The sequence below is a fragment of the Somniosus microcephalus genome, chromosome 1, assembly GCF_052327205.1.
Source record: "Somniosus microcephalus isolate GS21.2 chromosome 1, FLI_Smic_1.0, whole genome shotgun sequence".
Taxonomy (NCBI): Eukaryota; Metazoa; Chordata; class Chondrichthyes; order Squaliformes; family Somniosidae; genus Somniosus; species Somniosus microcephalus.
In genome coordinates, this window is record NC_140987.1 from 22,773,739 (window position 1) to 22,793,971 (window position 20,233).

At 50.9% G+C, this 20,233-nt stretch overlaps 1 long non-coding RNA gene across 1 annotated transcript; it reads left to right on the forward strand.

Moving 5' to 3' along the window:
• Nucleotides 1–276: 276 nt before the first annotated feature.
• Nucleotides 277–6,470, forward strand: LOC147123987 (uncharacterized). Its single transcript, XR_015074972.1, has 2 exons — nucleotides 277–734; nucleotides 2,043–6,470. It is a non-coding gene; the product is annotated as an uncharacterized LOC147123987 (long non-coding RNA).
• The last annotated feature ends 13,763 nt before the right edge of the window (nucleotides 6,471–20,233 follow it).

A 20,233-nucleotide genomic window follows, 5' to 3' on the forward strand; every position in this document is an offset into this window, starting at 1 on the left:
TAGCGGAATTGAGGCTGGGGGTCAATTGAAAACTTTAGAAATGAGATTGATAGATTTTTGTTAGGCAAGAGTTTTAAGGGATGTGGAACCAAGCCGGGGAAATGGAGTTAACATACAGGTCAGCCATGCTTGAATTGAATGGCAGAACAGACTCGAGGGGCTGAAAGGCCTCCTCCTGTTCTTAAGTTGATCAAGAGATATCAATCAAAGACAGGTAAATGGATTTGAGGTGCAGAGCAGCCATGGTCTAATTGAATGCTGGAGCAGCCTCGAGGGGTTGAATGGCCGACTCCTGTTGCTTTAAATGTATGCAATTGCTTAACATAATTGGTAGAAGGCAAACAATCCCATCACTGCCCATCGCCCACGCACCCTGTGCTCTGGGTCATAACCACATGGAAACCTGTTATTGCTTTCTAGCGAAACAAGTATAGTTTCAAGGTGAGGCCACTTTGATTGGACGGGTCAAACCGTGACATCACAGAGTAAGCCCCACCCTCACACTGAGATGAGACATCACAATAGCTTTGTAAAGTAGATAAATATGAGCCAGGAGGAGATATAAACAGTTTGTGAATGCAAGGGAGCTGCACTGAGTCTGACGAACTGGCTGGTCTGTCTAAGACTGAATGCGGTCGGCTCGAACGCCTGAACAGCTTTGCTCTGTGAAGACAACACGAACAATTGAAACATCATCAACCAGCGGCTTGGACAGAATTCGTGAACTTTGAAAGGTTTGTCTTTCTGGGATGGCAGGAATGGACGTATGAGGAGAGATTGGGTCGATTGGGCTTATATTCGCTGGAGTTTAGAAGAATGAGGGGATCTCATTGAAACTTATAAAATTCTAACAGGACTAGACAGACTAGATGCAGGAAGGATGTTCCTGATGGTTGGGGAGTCCAGAACCAGGGGTCACCGTCTAAGGATAAGGGGCAAGCCATTTAGGACAGAGATGAGGAGGAATTTCTTCACCCAGAGAGTGGTGAACCTGTGGAATTCTCTACCACAGAAGGCAGTTGAGGCCAATTCATTAAATATATTCAAGGAGTTGGATATATTTCTTGAGGCTAAAGGGATCAAGGGATATGGGGAGAAAGCAGGGACAGGGTACTGAATTTGGATGATCAGCCATGATCTCATTAAATGGCGGAGCAGGCTCAAGGGGCCGAATGGCCTACTCCTGCTCCTATCTTCTATGTTTCTATGTCTTTACCTGTTTATCTTGTATTATTAGTGAAAGTCATAATGAGCAATATGAACAGTTTATCAGATACAGTAATATTGATGCACAGTCAGGTGGAATAGTTCAGTTTGTTATTGGTAGTTCTTCCATAGCGTTGCTCATAGGTAGTCTGGGTCCCGGAGCCTGGTTACTGATGGTTACTGAGCCCCACTCCTCACTGACCGGCTCCTCCCAGTCCTGGAGTTTAATGCTCACTCCCTGATCTGTAAATGTAGACAACTATTTACTGACTGTGACTAACTGTGTTTGGAGCTGTACTTCCAGCTTGTATCATTCCCCGTGAAAGTCAGAGTCAATTACAGCAAAATCCGTGCAGATATAAAGTCTCAAATCCTGGAAACTGAAAGCAGGTCAGTACATGCTGGTTGTTCTGATCAACTTGTCCTGGACACGGGGATAGTCTGTGGGACAGCTCAGCCCGACCATTTAAAAAGTCAAGAGCGTCCCTCTTGAAACCAGTGATTGGTATTGAATGAACGGGTCTAAATAAGAGGAGAGGCTGACAGGGAGAGAGAACAACTGAATAATCAGTTTCTCAAAGTGTTCACCAGTACTGAGAGCTCAGGGTTAGGACTCGAAGAATGTACTCCTGGGCAGTAATGCCACTGGAGCTGCCTTGACCGAGCTTGGTACCTGCCCACACAGCTCGACGCTGGCCCAGGTGTTGACTTTTTAAAGGGAATTTGACAAATCCTTTTACAGGTTATATGGTTTACTATACGAGGGGAGCGATAAAATGCCGGTCGTTGTCCTTGTTGCAATCCAGTGATTTTTGTCATTTCTTCTTCTGCCACAGGTACAGGTTGGTGTCAGGACGAGTGAGAGGAAATGGACGGTTTCATCAAACTACCAACAGACTAAAGTTGTCAGTAACAAAACCACAAAGACAACTGGATCACACATCCTGACCAAAATCACATCAATGCCAGCAGAGATACCACAAAGGAGGAAACAGCAACATTGAAATACCCCTCAACCCATCTTTCCTTTTCTCATCCATTTCTTTAGTGTCAACTGTACATCTTCTAATTTCTTTCTTTGACGGCCAATAACATCCATTTAAACTCGCAGCCAATGATTGGAGATGGTGTTAAACCAACTCTTTCCCTTCTGGCACGTTTCTTTCCCATTTAAAAATTTTTCCCACGGCCCCTCTCCCTCCTCCCTAGTTCTCCCCTGGGCCGGACCTTCATGTCCAGCCCTCAGGTGCCCGCATCGGCATCAAGCACCAACCCTGCTCCAACTCCAGGCTCAGTTCGGCATTGCTCGAGGTTAACTGCACTGGCACTGGATAGGGCCCAGTCCATACAGTCATCTCCGACCGATGTCGACCGGTGGTCCAAGTGTTGGGACTGAACAGGAAAGTCTCAAGGGTGGACGCTCCGGTTGTTGCCTCGATGGTGTGGAATGGGATGAGCTGGTTAAAGCCAATCCATCCCAGTCAACTACATCGGGTGAAACCCCGGTACCACTTGTACTGAGGCCTCCCAGGATAGAGGAAGAGTCCTCCTCTGGCACCAGCTGGTTCGGAGGTGTCCGTGCCTACTGGTGCCAGAATCAGGCTGGTTCCCCCAAGCGCCACCAGCTACTGTTGGTGTGTCCTTCCCCAGAGGCATCCGTCCCCTCTGGTGACACCAACGCAGCCCCGGGACATTAGTCTCCAGTTGGCGCCAGCTCATTTGGGGGCACCACCCTCAGTGGACTCGACCCTACACAGGGTCACCTATGCTGCGGGTGATGTCCACTTTGGTGAGTGCAGCTGCAGATCTCTATTTATAGATCTGTGGCTCCCACCCACCACTGTGGACCCACCTTCAGCCGCTCCCTACGACACTCGAGAGGCACTCCCAGGGAGGGTGCGTGCGCTCCAGAAACCAAACTGGGAGCCTGAGTTGACCACGGATTCCGTGCGTTGAGGTTTTTCCATGTATTCAAAACAAGGGTGACTTCGAGTCTGAAACTGTGAGTTCCGGAAGTCCCATCACTTGTGGGGGTTGAGTCTTTACCTGGGGTCTTGCAAAGGCCTCAGGCATCGACCTTTGTTGGATTCCCCCTCCCAATTTCCAAGGCAGTTTGGGCGGACTTGATAGGCGCGCCACAGTTATGGCCAAGGTAGACAGCCCCGCCACTCTGCCTCACAACTTAAGGTTCGCTGGTACATCTGGTGAACTTCAGTCGTGAAAGCCTCAGAAGGAAGGGGACTGCCCAGGAAACTAGTCCTGTTCCACCCACCAGAATCCAATTGGTGGGACATGTGGGTCTGGCAGACCTTCCTGCAGGGTTTGGCGCATATCCTGAATTCCCTGCCATCAAATCCACTGGGGCTGGCTTCACTGACCAGTATGTGAGTTGAGGGAGCAATCCCTGCCAGAGAGGACCACCTTCAGAGAGCATCTGCTGCAGCAGCAGACTGTGTGGGTGCTCTCAATGTAGGAGCAGAATCTATCGTCCAGTGGATCTTGCATCGCCACTTAGTTTGTCCTCACACCTTGGGGATCCTTCAGGTTCTGCAGATGCCCGTTGGTGCTGAGGGCTTCTTTGGCGAGCAAGTGGAGGATCTGCTGTAGCAGAACGTTCAGGCATTCCCGAATTGACACACAAGGGTGGGGGGGCACTGCTCACTTTGTAGCTTAGCCCACCCCATCTATAGGCCCCTTCCACTCGCCAACACCAGTCCACTCACCATCACCAATCCATTCACCACCACCATCCACTCACCACCACCAATCCATTCACCCCCACCAGCCTATTCAAGGCCTTATCCGGAGCACAATGTCCTTTGTATCTTGCTAGCCCGTCATTCCAGATTAGGACCTGGAATGCAGGTAGCTCACAAGTAACATTCGAGACCCTGTCCAGCTCCACCTCCCCCAGCAGTGATCATGCCTGGATAGCCCACCTCAGAGTTGTGTGGGTGGGCTATTTCCAGTACTTCCCTGTGGAAGTGGATCACTCTGGATGTTTGGTTTGTCCATCAGAAGAATCATCTACGAGTGGGCATACTGGCAGGTCTTCTACCATCCACATTGAGAGCGAGTGATCGTCATCCAGAAGGCTCAACTGTTGGGGGTATTTCTCCAGTTGAGCCTTCTGGATGACCATCACTCTGCCAGTAATGTATCCACAGGTCTCCTTTGTCGCAGCATCTGAACTAGAGCTGGTGGTCCTGGGAGCACAGTGTTCTCCATACATTGGTGCTACAGCCATCAGGCTCTTCAGCTAATGCTTTGACATATGGGTGGGAGCCACATTCAGGATGAATGGTCTTCTCGGCCAGTGATTTCACTTGGCATTTCAACAGGCTCGGGGTATGAACGGTATAATAGGACATCTCCACTTTCAGACTCGGTGCAGGGTAAGTCAGTGTGTCTGCAGACAGACAATATGACAAGGGTCCGGTAAGTCAACAAACAGGGTGGGACCCTCCTTCCTGGGTCCCTCTGTCAAGATGACGCGTTGCTTCCCATTGGTGCTTGAACAACGGGGTGACACTCTTGGTGCCACATTTGGCCCGGGGAGGACAACACAACAGTCGGCACACTCAGCTGCTCTGTAGTCCACCCTAACTAGTGGATGATCCACACTGAGGTAGTCCAGAACATCTTCAGGACTTGGGGGGTTTACCAGGTCGATCGACTTGCTCGCATCACCGGATAATCACCAATCTGCTGGAGGACCTCAGGCAGTCAGGGCGGAGGCCCGACAGTCTTTCGTGCTTTTGTTTCTGGATTCTGTTGCTCAGGGTTGCCTGATCTCCAGGATGCTCCAGGAAATTGCAGCAGGTGGTGGTTCTGGTTAACCCTTTAGTTACCTCACAAACCGTGATTCAGGGACACCCGGGTATTGAATACACACTTTGATTTCAGGAGCCCACGGGAGAAATCCAAGTCATTTTTAGAGTATAGAGGACCCTACCTTTTTTAGGGAATTTTTCATTCTGACATCCTCCACACACTGCTGGACACTGTCCAACTGGTACTCAGGGTGAGGAGGGCGGACCGTACCTGCAAGCGAACAGACTCTCCGGCTCCCAGGACAAATAGATCAAAGTGGGTGTTATTCACGGGCGCCAGCGCCAGATCCAAACAGTAAGCTGAACCGTCAGGATCTGGATTTGGATCTTGCCAGCTTCTGATTGATGGCCTGGCAGTTGAGATGGAATGCCCGTCAGATTAGGGTATACCAGCAGTGCGGCACTCCTGGGTAATGCTCACTTTATTGTGTCTGTCTTGGTCATTTAAGCCTCTGTTCCCATACAAGTACCTCCACCTTCCTCGTCCTCAGTACTACTTGGTTAGTCGCCAGCAGTGTGTGCAGAATGCCTGAATGAAGATCACAGCTCCCTTGTCAGCTGTTCCCATGTCAGCTGCTCCCTTGTAAGCTCCTCTTCATTCTTCAAGTGACGCGGCATTTGCCACCCACCTGGTTGTCTCTTGGGTCTAGTGGGGAGTGTTGGTATGTCTTTTCCTCGTTCTGGGTTGTCTTTGGGTGTCAACAAACTGGGTTCTGGGGTGTGCTAAAAGTTAACACTGCATGGGAGTCGGGGAGGGAGGGGAAAAACAAGTGGGTTTGTCCTTCAAAGTTAGGACGTCTTAACAATATGTCTTAACAGGGAAGGTCACGCCTTAAGAGATTTTCCCCAGGCAAATTGTGCCGATGCATCCCGGTAATTTGATCCACGTTCCACCCCCAATGTTTAGGAACGGATGTTCCCAGCAAATTAAACGGTGTCACAGTTAACACTTTAAAGAAAAGATTGGGGACAGTTTTCGTTCAACCTGGAACGACAGAAGTGGGAACTCTAGACAACCTGCCAACCAGTTTCTCGTCATCGCTGAATATTGGGTTTGTGACTGCTGCTACAGAACTAGACTGGAGATTGTTGAAGACCAGGCTCCCGGGGATTGTGTTCAATTGATGTTAGCAGAGTTGAAGTGAGAAAGTAATTGTCTTAGAATATTTGGGCCATAATGATCTCCTGGAGTAGTTTCGATCGCCTAAGGGGGTCGGAGAGGAATTTCCCAGATTTTTTTCCCAAATTGGCCTGGGTTTTTATGTCTGGTTTTTCGCCTCTCCCAGGAGATCACATGGTGGGGGGCTCCATATATTGCGATGGACAAGGCTGGATGGACCAGAGAGTCTTTTCGTGTACAAGTCATCTTTCAATAACTGAAATGTGAGAAGTTTAACATCTGAAAATAAACGTGGATTGAAAATGAACAAACTTACTGTGTGTCTCCTGATTTGTGCACGGATCATTGAAGGGAACAGAAAGGGGAAGAGATGAGTTCTGATTGTCCCTGGGCTCAGTTACTGACTGGGTGAACTCTTTGAGCCACACACTAGGCTGGACCCAGATTGATTCCCCAGTCTGCACATACAAACATACAAAAAGACATACAAAAGCAGATGAAGACTATCAGGCCCATTAAGCTCACCCCATCCAGTAGACAGTAGGGCCGCACATGCTGCCGTCCCACCTACCAGTTACGCTATCTCTGGAAACAGAAAAAGAAACATGGCCAATTCAGGAAAAACCTCTGGCCATTTGCTCTCCAACTCCCAACACATGACAATGTAAACTAACCACTAACTCGCTGTAACTGGTAATGTCCTCTCAGAGACTGGCCAAGATCATACAGCACAGAAGGCCATTCAGCCCATCGTGCCTCTGCCAGCTCTTTGAATGCACTATCCAATTAGCCCCAGTCTCCCGCTCTTTCCCCGTAGCCCAGCAAATTTTTCCTTTTCAAGCATTTACCTAATTCCCTTCTGAAAGTTACAGTGGATGGAATTATAAGTTGGTGGAATTCTGTCATGTGATCCCCAAAGTTCCAGTAACTAAATTGCCAAATCCCCTAGTCAGTAAAACCTGGATTGGGCTTATTCAGTCACTAAAACACCAGTGGCACTTTCAAAGTCCCAGGCCACGTCAAGGAACTCCTCCAAACACAATTAACCAACAAAGTAGTGAATTGGTACAAAAACAAATACTAGTGGGGAGGGGCTGGGAGTGAAGAATTGAGCGGGGGAAACAAGGCAACACTTGGCATGTACTGAGAGGCAGAGTCGTGTGTTGGGTTTCCAACTCTGCAGGATGTCCCGGAGTCTCCAGGAATTTAATCTCCTGGATTTTTTTTTAATCGTTCATGGGATGTGGGCTTCGCTGGCAAGGCCAGCGTTTATTGCCCATCCCTAATTGCCCTTGCGAAGGTAGTGGTGAGCTGCCTTCTTTAACCGCTGCAGTCCGTGAGGAGAAGGTGCTCCCACAGGGAGCACATATAGGCCAGCAGGGTCTGGAGTCACATATAGGCCAGCAGATTTCCTTCCCTAAAGGACATTAGTGAACAAGGTGGGATTTTAGCGCAACCCAATGGTCATCATTACTGATGGTAGCTTTTTATTCCAGATTTATTTACGTGACTGAATTTAAATTCCCCAGCTGCCATGTGGTGGGATTTAAACTCATGTCTCTCAGATTGTTTAATCTAAGTCTGTCTCTGGATTGCTAGTCTGGTAACATAACCACTATGCTATCATTCCCAATTGCAGCTTTGAGCAAACCTGGGATAAAAGCCACCAGGGCATTAAAGAAAATGATTTTTTATTTCCATTTTCTTTGACCACTTTCATTCATTTATAAAAATATTGGAGACGGGGGAAAAAGGCGGTTGGATCCAGCAGGTCACGTGATGAAAGCTCCGGGAATACGTCCAATCAGAGATGGCGACTCGTGTTGTGTGACTCACGCCATTTATATACCACGACAAAATAAAATAATAGCACGCGTTGATAATTGTGGGTGGCACCAAGACACACACGTGCAGAATGTGAAACCTGTTGAATAATCACTGACTACTGAGGCACAAGTGGGTCTAAATAACACTTTAACAAACAGAATGGCTGCACATTAATGGCACAGTAATTAACTTGGGTTATAATAGGCTTTATTTTGGAAGTACTTAACTCCCAAACTCTCATTACCACACGGCTTGCCAAGAAACGACTGGATCGCCTTTCAATCACAGGTCTTAGAACTCACAACCAATCAGCATAGTGTTAACCCTTCGCTCCCTGGAAGTTTAAAGAACTTTCATTTTCAATTGACTTTGAGAATGACTATTTTGGGAACTGCCTCCCCGGTTTAGCGCCAGGAATCTCCCCAGATAACCTGGGTTTATAACACACTGTTCACATGGTTAGTGCCCCGAGGCACTTTAGAGAGTAGAATGAGATGCCAAATAGTAATACTAAGAAAGAAGCAATGGACACAAGTAACACTGCCCCTTCACTGGACAGCTGCTGACGATAACCTTCAATCCGCCCTCGCAACAGATGTCAAGCCAGCTCCTTCTTCAAGGTGAGAAATGACCCTGGATGATAATCCTGAGATTTATTCTCCTTTTTGTTTCTTATCCGGCTCCCGACATTAATTTACTTGGTTTTATTACCCCATTGTCTTCTATTTGCAAACGTGAGCTATTGGAGCTTGATAGACAAACATGCTCACACGTGTCGCCTAGAAACACAAACAAATTGATTTTTTTTAAAACAGTGAGGATATTGCACCGTGAGATCCAATCCATGTGCTGCTGTCAAAAATGGGTGAATAGTTTAGGGTCTGGTCATTACAAGGACAATGTTGAATGATAAAGGACCGACTGAAACGTTGCTGCTGAATTTAGCAAAGACCAACTTTCCAATGTTGATACCAGGTAAAGAATAGCACAAGGCAATTTTGATTTACGCCCTCCAATTTCTGAGTAGTGCATCAAGAACTTGCATTGATAGACCTTTCACAACATCAGGACATCCCAAAGCACTTTACAGCCAATGAAGCACTTCCTTAAAGTGTAATCGCTGCTGCAATGTAGGAAACGCAGCAGCCAATTTGCGCACAGCAAGCTCCCACAAATAGCGAACTAATGACCAGATAATGTTTTTTTTAGTGATATTTGTTGAGGGATAAATGTTGGCCCAGGGGAACTCCCCTACCCTTCTTCAAAATACTGGCCATGGGATCTTTTAAGTCCACCTGAGAGGACAGATGGAGCCTTGGTTTAACGTCACATCCGAAAGACGGCACCTCCGACAGTGCCGCACACCCTCAGTATGGCACTGAAGTGTCAGCTTAGATTACGTGCTACCACTGGGCCATGCAGACTCCTAAATCAAACAGCTAGATGATTTTAAAAGCACAGGATAATGGAACAAGAAACCTGAATGGGTTTCAAGAAGGAACTAGACAGGTTCTTATCAACAAATGGGATTCAGGGTTATTAGAAACGCACCAAGGGAATACAGAGGATAGGTGGGCTCATCAGAACATAGGAACATAAGTAATAGGAGCAAGAGTCGGCCATTCGGCCCCTCGGGCCTGCTCCGCTGTTCAATAAGATCATAACTGATCTGATCTTGGCCTCAACTCCACTTCCCTGCCCGCTCCCCATAACGCTCGACTCCCTTATCGTTCAAAAATCTGTCTATCTCCACCTTAAATATATTCAATGACCCAACCTCCACAGCTCTCTGGGGAAGAGAATTCCACAGATTCACGACCCTCTGAGAAGAAATTCCTCCTCATTTCCGATTTAAAAGGGTGCTCCCTTATTCTGAAATTATGCCCCCTAGCAGGCAGGCAGTGCAGGGGTCCCCTGTGACCATCCCCCTCTCAAACAGATATACCGCTTTGGATATTGGTGAGGGAGATGCTTATCAGAGGAAGGCAGCAGCAGCCAACTTCCTGGCACCGTGGGTGGTTCTGCTGCACAGGACGGGAGGGAAAAGAGCGAGAGAGCTATAGTGATAGGGGATTCTATTGTAAGGGGAATAGATAGGCGTTTCTGCGGCCGCAAACGAGACTCCAGGATGGTATGTTGCCTCCCTGGTGCAAGGGTCAAGGATGTCTCGGAGCGGCTACAGAGCATTTTGGAAGGGGAGGGTGAACAGCCAGTTGTCGTTGTGCATATAGGTACTGTGGTAAACCACTGTTTGTTATTGTTGTTGTTGTTGTTGCACACTGTTGTGCCTATGCATGCCTCAGCTGACTCCGCCCCTGGCTCCACCCACATGCCCGGGTATAAAGGTGACTGCTCTGCAGCCCCCTGCCCTTTTGGATACCAGGCAACCACGAGAGGCATGCTCTGTTCTTTGCTAATAAAAGCCTGTTAATTAACTCTCTGTCTTTTATGAGGAATTGATAGTGCATCAATTTTATTAGCAAAGCAAAATGTCGGGTCCAAATGTTGAACAGCAGGAGCTGCATCAACCGACGGCGCCAAACGCTGAGCAGCAGGCGCTGCTGCGAGCCCTCAGACCAACATGCCTGGACCTAGACCCCCAAGAAGCGGGTTCGGCTACCAAATTCGCACAATGGCTGCGTTGCTTCGAGGCTTACCTGGAAGCCTCAACTGTGACCCTAGACAAAAACAAGCTGACAATCCTGGCCTCAAAGGTGAGCCACCAAGTTTATACTCTAATCCAGGATGCGACGACCTACGCGGCGGCTATCGATCTGCTTAAAGGGCAATACGCACGCCCGGTAAATACGGTCTATGCCAGGCACCTCTTAAGATCCCGCAGACAGCAGCCCGGGGAATCGGTGGAGGCTTTCCTATGGGCACTGCGGATACTCGGCCGAGGCTGCGATTGCAAAGAAGTATCAGCCGCAGCACACACGGAGGGACTGATCCGAGATGCTTTCGTTGCGGGTCTAAGGTCCGACTACTCCCGGCAGAGACTGCTGGAGAAGGGAGAAATAGACCTGAAAAAGGCAGTGTCCCTCGTGCTCTCGCTCGACGCGGCCCATAGGAATATGGACACTTTCTCCCCTAACCGCTCCGCACCGTGGACACCGCAACCTTGGGTCATGGGACCGCCACCTCCAACTGCTGCAGCGATGTCCAAGGCACAGAAATGTTATTTTTGTGGCCAGGCAAAACACCCCAGAGCACGCTGCCCGGTGAAAAACGCCACCTGCTCCGGCTGCGGGAAGAATGGACACTATGTCAGCGCCTGCAAAGGCAAAACCGCTAACGCCAGCAGCGCCGCGTGCGAACCGTGGGGGCAGCCATCTTGTCCGCCATCTTGGGCTCCCCCAGCCGCGTGGGGATCGGGATCATGGGCGCCGCCATTTTGTCCGCCATCTTGGACGCCTCCAACTTCAATCACGGGGGACCCGGACTCAACCACCGCCTCATCTGACGACCACATCGACTCGCTTGACCATACGCTGGCCTCCGTGACGCTGGACCAATCTCTCCCTCATCAACTGTCCAGGTCCATGATGGACATTACGGTAAACGGCCGCGCCACTACCTGCCTTTTTGACAGCGGGAGCACGGAGAGTTTTATCCACCCCGACACAGTGCGCAGTTACTCTCTCCAGGTCCTGCCGACGCGCCATCAGATCTCTATGGCTTCCAAAGCCCAGTCAGCGGATGTCGGTGGCTACTGTGTGGTGACCCTTTCGGTACGGGGCACAGAATACAAAAATTTTAAACTTCTGGTCCTGCCCCATCTCTGCGCTGCCGTTCTACTGGGGTTGGATTTTCAGTGCCACCTTAAAAGTGTCACATTGGCGTACGGCGGACCGCTCCCCCCACTCACAGTCTGCAGCCAGCAGCTTTTAAATCGCCCGCCGCACACCATCTGCAGCCTCTCTACCCTTAAAGTCTCCCCCCCTCCTTGTTCGCTAACCTCACCCGCGACTGTAAGCCCATCGCTACTAAAAGCAGGCGTTACAGTGCCGGGGATAGGAGTTTCATTAAATCCGAGGTAGCGAGACTCCTGAAGGAAGGGATTATTGAGAGTAGCACCAGCCCATGGCGAGCACAAGTGGTGGTGGTGAAGACTGGCGGAAAACAGCGCCTAGTTATCGACTACAGCCAGACGATCAATCGCTACACCCAGTTGGATGCATACCCACTCCCCCGCATATCTGACATGGTCAATCAGATAGCACAATACCGGGTGTTCTCGACGATTGATCTGAAGTCGGCATACCACCAGCTCCCCATCAGGGCTGAGGACTGTCAGTACACAGCTTTTGAAGCTTATGGTCGTCTCTACCACTTCCTCAGAGTTCCCTTCGGCGTCACCAACGGGGTTTCAGTCTTCCAACGGGAGATGGACCGGATGGTTGACCAGAACGCGCTCCAGGCCACTTTCCCCTATCTAGACAACGTCACCATCTGCGGCCACGACCAGCAGGACCATGATGTTAACCTAGAGAAATTCCTCCGTACGGCCCAGCGGCTGAACCTAACATACAACAAGGACAAATGTATGTTTCGTACCACGCGCCTTGCCATTCTTGGCTGCGTAGTGGGGAACGGAGTCATCGGCCCCGACCCCGACAGGATGCGCCCCCTTATAGAGCTCCCCCTCCCCCACTGCCAAAAAGCACTGAAGAGATGCCTAGGGTTTTCCTCGTACTATGCTCAGTGGGTGCCCAACTATGCGGACAAAGCCAGACCCCTCATCAAGTCCGCCTCCTTCCCCCTGACAGCAGAGGCATGTGCAGCCTTCACTCTCATAAAAAGAGATATTGCGAAGGCCACAATGCACGCAGTGGATGAGTCCATCCCTTTCCAAGTGGAGAGCGATGCATCCGACTTTGCCCTAGCTGCGACCCTTAACCAGGCGGGGAGACCCGTGGCCTTTTTCTCAAGCACCCTCCAGGGCCCCGAGATTCGACACTCTTCTGTCGAAAAGGAGGCTAAGGCCATTGTGGAAGCTGTGCGACATTGGAGGCATTACCTGGCCGGAAAACGATTTACCCTGCTCACTGACCAGCGTTCAGTTGCTTTTATGTTTAATAATAAGCAGAGGGGCAAAATCAAGAATGACAAGATCTTGAGGTGGAGAATCGAACTCTCCACCTACAATTACGATATCTTGTACCGGCCCGGGAAACTCAATGAGCCCCCAGATGCCCTATCACGAGGTACATGCGCCAACGCGCAGGTTGATAGACTGAAGACCCTCCACAATGACCTCTGCCACCCGGGGGTCACCAGGTTCTTCCATTTCATCAAATCCCGTAACCTGCCCTACTCCATCGAGGAGGTCAGGACCTTGACCAGGAACTGCCAAATCTGTGCCGAGTGCAAACCGCATTTTTATAGGCCAGACAGAGCGAGCCTGATCAAAGCCACGCGCCCCTTTGAGCGGCTGAGCGGCGATTTTAAAGGGCCCCTCCCCTACTCTGACCGCAATGTGTACTTCCTCAATATAATTGACGAGTACTCCCGTTTCCCGTTTGCCATCCCTTGCTCAGACATGACCAGTACCACGGTCATTAAATGTCTGAATGACCTCTTCGCCTTGTTCGGTTTCCCTAGCTATATCCATAGCGACAGGGGCTCATCCTTTATGAGCGACGAACTTCGTCAGTACCTGCTCGCGAGAGGTATTGCTACAAGCAGGTCCACCAGCTACAACCCCCGGGGGAATGGCCAGGTGGAAAGAGAGAATGCGACGGGCTGGAAGGCAGTCCTTTTAAACTTGAAATCTAAGGGCCTTCCGACCTCTCGCTGGCAGGAGGTCCTCCCTGCGGCGCTCCATTCCATTCGGTCACTGCTTTGTACAGCCACCAATGCCACCCCTCATGAGAGAATGTTCTCCTTCCCCAGGAAGTCCACATCGGGGATCTCGTTACCGACATGGCTGACTTCTCCAGGACCCGTCCTGCTGCGGAAGCACGTGAGGTCCCATAAGACGGACCCCCTGGTCGAGAGGGTGAGCCTCCTCCACGCCAACCCTCAGTATGCTTACGTGGTGTACCCGGACGGGCGGGAGGACACAGTCTCCATACGAGACCTCACACCTTCGGGTGCTCCCGAAACACTTCCTTCGCCACCCAACACTACCCACGCCTACCCCCAGTATGCTTACGTAGCGTACCCGGACGGGCGGGAGGACACTGTCTCCACACGAGACCTCGCACCTTCGGGTGCCCCTGAGACACCACCATCGCCACCCACCACTACCCACATCCCGACCCCTGTAGACGGCATGCCGCAGCCCCAGGACCCGCCATTGACTACGCAACCTCTCATCAACGAGACGCCAGGTTCGGCGTTGGATGCTGTATCATCACCGCCGCTGCTACGACGATCAGGACGGCATACAAGGCCACCTGATAGACTTAACTACACGAACTTTTAGTTTACACGAACTTTTAGTACACTTCACCCCGCCGGACTCAATTTTAAACAAGGAGTGAATGTGGTAAACCACTGTTTGTTATTGTTGCTGTTGTAGTTGTTGTTGCACACTGTTGTGCCTATGCATGCCTCAGCTGACTCCGCCCCTGGCTCCACCCACATGCCCGGGTATAAAGGTGACTGCTCTGCAGCCCCCTGCCCTTTTGGATACCAGGCAACCACGAGAGGCATGCTCTGTTCTTTGCTAATAAAAGCCTGTTAATTAACTCTCTGTCTTTTATGAGGAATTGATAGTGTATCAGGTACCAACGATATAGGTAAAAACCGGGATGAGGTCCTAAAAGCTGAATATAGGGAGTTAGGAGGTAAATTTAAAAAGGGCCAGGTCTCTCCAGACGTTGCCGATAACCCAGACACTTAAATCTGGGAATTCGATTTGTGCCTCTTCTCAGCATCATCTGCAGCACTTGAATATCTTCCTTGTGTCTCGGTAACCAGAACTGGACACAGTGCTCACGGTGTGACTGACCAGAACTGGACACAGTGCTCAAGGTGGGACTGACCGGAACTGGACACAGTGCTCAAGGTTGGTCTGACCCGAACTGGACACAGTGCTCAAGGTGGGACTGACCAGAACTGGACACAGTGCTCAAGGTGGGTCTGACCAGAACTGGACACAGTGCTCAAGGTGGGTCTGACCAGAACTGGACACAGTGCTCAAGGTGGGACTGACCAGAACTGGACACAGCGCTCAAGGTGGGACTGACCAGAACTGGACACAGTGCTCAAGGTGGGACTGACCAGAACTGGACACAGTGCTCAAGGTGGGTCTGACCAGAACTGGACACATTGCTCAAGGTGGGTCTGACCAGAACTGGACACAGTGCACAAGGTGGGTCTGACCAGAACTGGACACAGTGCTCAAGGTGGGTCTGACCAGAATTGGACACAGTGCTCAAGGTTGGTCTGACCAGAAGTGGACACAGTGCTCAAGGTGGGACTGACCAGAAGTGGACACAGTGCTCAAGGTGGGTCTGACCGGAACTGGACACAGTGCTCAAGGTTGGTCTGACCAGAACTGGACACAGTGCTCAAGGTGGGACTGACCAGAACTGGACACAGTGCTCAAGGTGGGTCTGACCAGAACTGGACACAGTGCTCAAGGTGGGTCTGACCAGAACTGGACACAGCGCTCAAGGATCTGCCTGACCAGAGACCCTGTACAGTGTGACCGTTATCCCCTCTGACTTTTATTCTGCTGTTCTAACGATGCTGTTCAACATATTACGGGCTTTGTTCACTGTTCCTCTGCATTGGTTGGACATGTTGGCTGTCCATCCGACGGAGACTCCTATGTCTCGTTCAGCATCATCCTTATCTGTTTTAACACCATTCATGAAGTATGTGTTTTATCTACTTTTCCTTCTTGTTTACTGTACCTTACGCTTTAAATTCCACCTTCTGCTGTTCTGCCCACTTGCAAATTATGTCCACCGCATTCTATCATTTTGGAGCTGCCCCCTCCAGCTCCCGAGCTCCTCCTAGTTTGATATCATCATCAAATTCGACCAGTTTACATTGAGTTTCTGCATCCAAGCCATTGACGCAAGTTAGAGACAGTAATAATCCCAGCACTGAGCCCTCGGGCACCCCACTCAGTACCTCCGTCCACCTCTAAGAAGTACCACCTGACAGCCAAGGGAAACCTCACAGATGTGTAAAATGGCAGGCTGTCTCGAGTTATGTTGGTCTCCTACCCTAGAACAGGTGCCCAGCTCTTTGCTGTAAAGTGCTGATAAAGGGCCTGTGAAGGAAGTAAGTATTCAGAGGGGAATCATGGAGCCTCATGTAATGGGAGTGGTCTGTATTAAGCCAAGTGCACTGTAACACAGCGCTGATACCTCCCACGTGTTATACTCCAGCTAGTAATAGTGCTAAGGGCCGCTCCACGGCCCAAAGTTCTTGGGGTGGGTCTTTCCTCTTCCACCCCTCTGCCCCAATCAAAATTTACATGTCCTGGCCTGCTCGAATGGAGAGGCCATGTTTGAATGTGACCTGATTGGACCGAACAAGATCTGATCAATTAGGACAACATGTTCCTCGTGAATCAGTGCTTATGGAGCCTGTACCCAACGCGAGGCAGAGCCTGTACCCAGCGCGAGGCGGTGCCTGTACCCAGCGCAGTGTGGTGCCTGTACCCAGCGTGAGGCAGTGCCTGTACCCAACGCGAGGCAGAGCCTGTACCAAGCGCAAGGTGGTGCCTGTACCCAACGTGGGCCAATGCCTGTACCCAGCGCGGAGCGGTGCCTGTACCCAGCACGGGGTGGTGCCTGTACCCAGAGCGAGGCGGTGCCTGTACCCAGCGCCGGGCGGTGCCTGTACCCAATGTGGGCCAATGCCTGTACCCAGCACGGGGCGGTGCCTGTACCTTGCGCGGGGCGGTGCCTGTACCCAGCGCAGGGCGGTGCCTGTACCCAGCGCGGTGCGGTGCCTGTACCCAGCGCGAGGCGGTGCCTGTACCCAGCGCAGGGCGGTGCGTGTACCCAGCGCAGGGCAGTGCCTGTATCCAGCGCAGGGCGGTGCCTGTACCCAGAGCGAGGCGGTACCTGTATCCAGCGTGAGGCGTTGCCTGTACCCAGCGCGCGGCGGTGCCTGTACCTAGCGCGGGGCGGTGCCTGTACCCAACGCGGGGCGGTGCCTGTACCCAGCGCAGGGCGGTGCCTGTACCCAGCGCGGGGCAGTGCATGTACCCAGCGCGGGGCGGTGCCTGTAGCCTTCACGTCCCCTCTCCTGAATCTGCTGGCTCTGGCGGGGGGTCGGTATTGTTCCACGATGAATGGGCCCTCTCCGATCCTTCACTCATGCGGCCATTCTTAATGCAAGAGTCTAAACAGTGAAGATCACAGGTTATTGAACCATTGGAATTTTCACAGCGAAGCCCAAGCCCATGCTATCACACACATGCACCTTTCCGATGGGGGCACTGGATAGTAATCAGAGGAGCGACCCTGGCTGAGCTATCCTCTCTCTAACCCGGGGGTTTGGACAGTGATCCAAGAGCAGGATCACGGTGTGCACGAAGCTCTGCCAGTTGCTCGAGCTCACGCTGTGAGATTCGGAGCTTGAGGAGTGGCTGGAGTCACTGCAGTGCATCAGGGAGTTTGAGAGTTTCCTGGAAGTGGGTCACCCTACTGGCACAGAAGGTGCAGGAGGTGAGGGAGTGGGTGATCACCAGACAGGGTAGGAGGAAGACTCAGGTAGCGCAGGAATCCCCCAAGCCAGTGGCACTCGCTGACCGGTTTTCAGTTTTGAATACCAGGGAGGGTGCCGACTCCTTGGGAGAATGCAGTAGGAATCAAACCCCCGGCACTGCGAGAGATTTGACTGCACACAGGGGAAAAAGAAAGAGCAGAAATGCAGTAGTCATAGGGGATTCCATAGTTAGGAGCATAGACAGGCATTTCTGCAACCACAAACATGATTCCCGAATGGTGTAAGAACATAAGAATTAGGAGCAGGAGTCGGCCATACGGCCCCTCGAGCCTGCTCCGCCATTCAATAAGATCATGGCTGATCTTCGAGCTCAACTCCGCCCGATCTCCATATCCCTTGATTCCCCATGAGTCCAAAAATCTATCGATCTCAGCCTTGAATATACTCAAAGACTCAGCATCCACAGCCCTCTGGGGCAGAGAATTCCAAAGATTCACCACCCCCTGAGTGAAGAAATTCCTCCTCATCTCAGTCTTAAATGGCCGACCCCTTATCCTGAGACTATGTCCCCTAGTTCTAGACACTCCAGCCAGGGGAAACAACCTCTCAGCATCTACCCTGTCAATCCCCCTCAGAATCTTGTATGTTTTAATGAGATCACTTCTCATTCTTCTAAACTCCAGAGAGTATCGGCCCATTCTACACAATCTCTCCCATTGTACTTTCCTCAAGCTCTCATGTAGGTCTTTTACGAACCTGTCCCGGTTGACCTCCCTCATTTGGGCTTCGGTCAGGACCGGTACCAACACGTGAGTCGGGGTCCTCACCGCCCTACCGGCCATCAGCTCATAGGGAGAGTGCCCTGTGCTTTTGGAGAGGCTGGCCCGGATATTCATGAGAACTAGAGGCAGGACCTCTCCCATTTCTTTGGGTACCCCCCTATCTCCTTCCTAAGCCTTTCCTTTAAGGTCCGGTTCATCCTTTCCACTATTCCCGATGATTGGGGGTTGTGGGCCACATGCCATTTTCCCTGTATCCTTAAAAGTTTCAGGGTGGTCTGCAAGACTTGTCCTGTGAAATGGCTCCCCTGATCTGATTCCACCACCTGGGGCAATCCACATCGGGAGAACACATCCCTTACTAGGATCTTAGCCCTGTTTAACGCTGTGGCTGTTCGACAAGGGAAGGCCTCAACCCACTTAGAGAAAACATCCACCAACACCAGACAATACTTGTTGCCTGCTTTTGTGGTGGGCAGGGGCCCAATGAAGTCTATTTGTATAGAATAGAGGATCTAAGGATCCTTATCTGAGGAAGGATGTTCTTGCCATGGAAGGAGTGCAGCGAAGATTCACCAGGCTGATACCTGGGATGGCAGGAATGACATATGAGGAGAGATTGGGTCGATTGGGCTTGTACTCGCTGGAGTTTAGAAGAATGAGAGGGGATCTCATTGAAACTTATAAAATTCTAACAGGACTTGGCATAGTGGTTAGCACTGTTGCCTCACAGCGCCAGGGACCCGGGTTCGAATCCAGCCTCAGGCGACTGTCTGTGTGGAGTTTGCAAATTCTCCCCGTGTTTGCGTGGGTTTACTCCGGGTGCTCCGGTTTCCTCCCACAGTCCAAAGATGTGCGGGTTAGGTTGATTGGCTATGATAAATTGACCCTTAGTGTTGGGGGGATTAAATACGTGGGGTTACGGGGATAGGGTGGGATATGTGTTGGTGTAGGGGTTACGGGGATCAGGTGGGATATGTGTCGGTGCAGGCTCGATGGGCCGAAATGGCCTCTATCTGCACTGTGTGGTTTCTGTGATTTCTGTGACTAGACAGACTAGATGCAGGAAGGATGTTCCCGATGGTGGGGGAGTCCAGAACCAGGGGTCACAGTCTAAAGATAAGGGGTAAGCCATTTAGGACTGAGATGAGGAGGAATTTCTTCACCCAGAGAGTGGTGAACCTGTGGAATTCTCTACCAAAGAAGGCAGTGGAGGCCAATTCATTAAATATATTCAAGAAGGAGTTAAATATATTTCTTAAGGCTAAAGGGATCAAGGGATATGGAGAGAAGGCAGGAACAGGGTACAGAATTTGGATGATCAGCCATGATCTCATTGAATGGCGGAGCAGGCTCGAGGGGCCGAATGTCCTACTCCTGCTCCTATCTTCTATGTTTCTATGTTTCTATGAATGCCATGGTCCCTCTACCCTCCTAATCTGTCCCAACGGTGCCTTTCTACGGTGGGGTTCTGGATTATTCGCAGCGCACACTAGGCACTCACTGCAATATTCCTTCACCTCTTCCCTGAGATGAGGCCACCAACCCACCTCCTCCACTTTCTTCCAGGTATTTTCTGGCCCTGGATGTCCAGCTCCCGGACCCCCGTGAGCTAGCTGCATAAATTCCTCCCGGTACTGTGTGGGCACGATCCACCTTTCCCCTTTAAACAACATCCCCTCTTTGACCACTATATCTGCTGCTCCAAAAGGAGCCTCCATTGGTTCCCCTTCTACCCTTTTCTTAATCACGGTTTTTAAAACCGCATCTTGTGCTTGAACCTGGGTCAGGCCTGGGGGCAACTTCACCTCCTGTGGGCCCTCCAT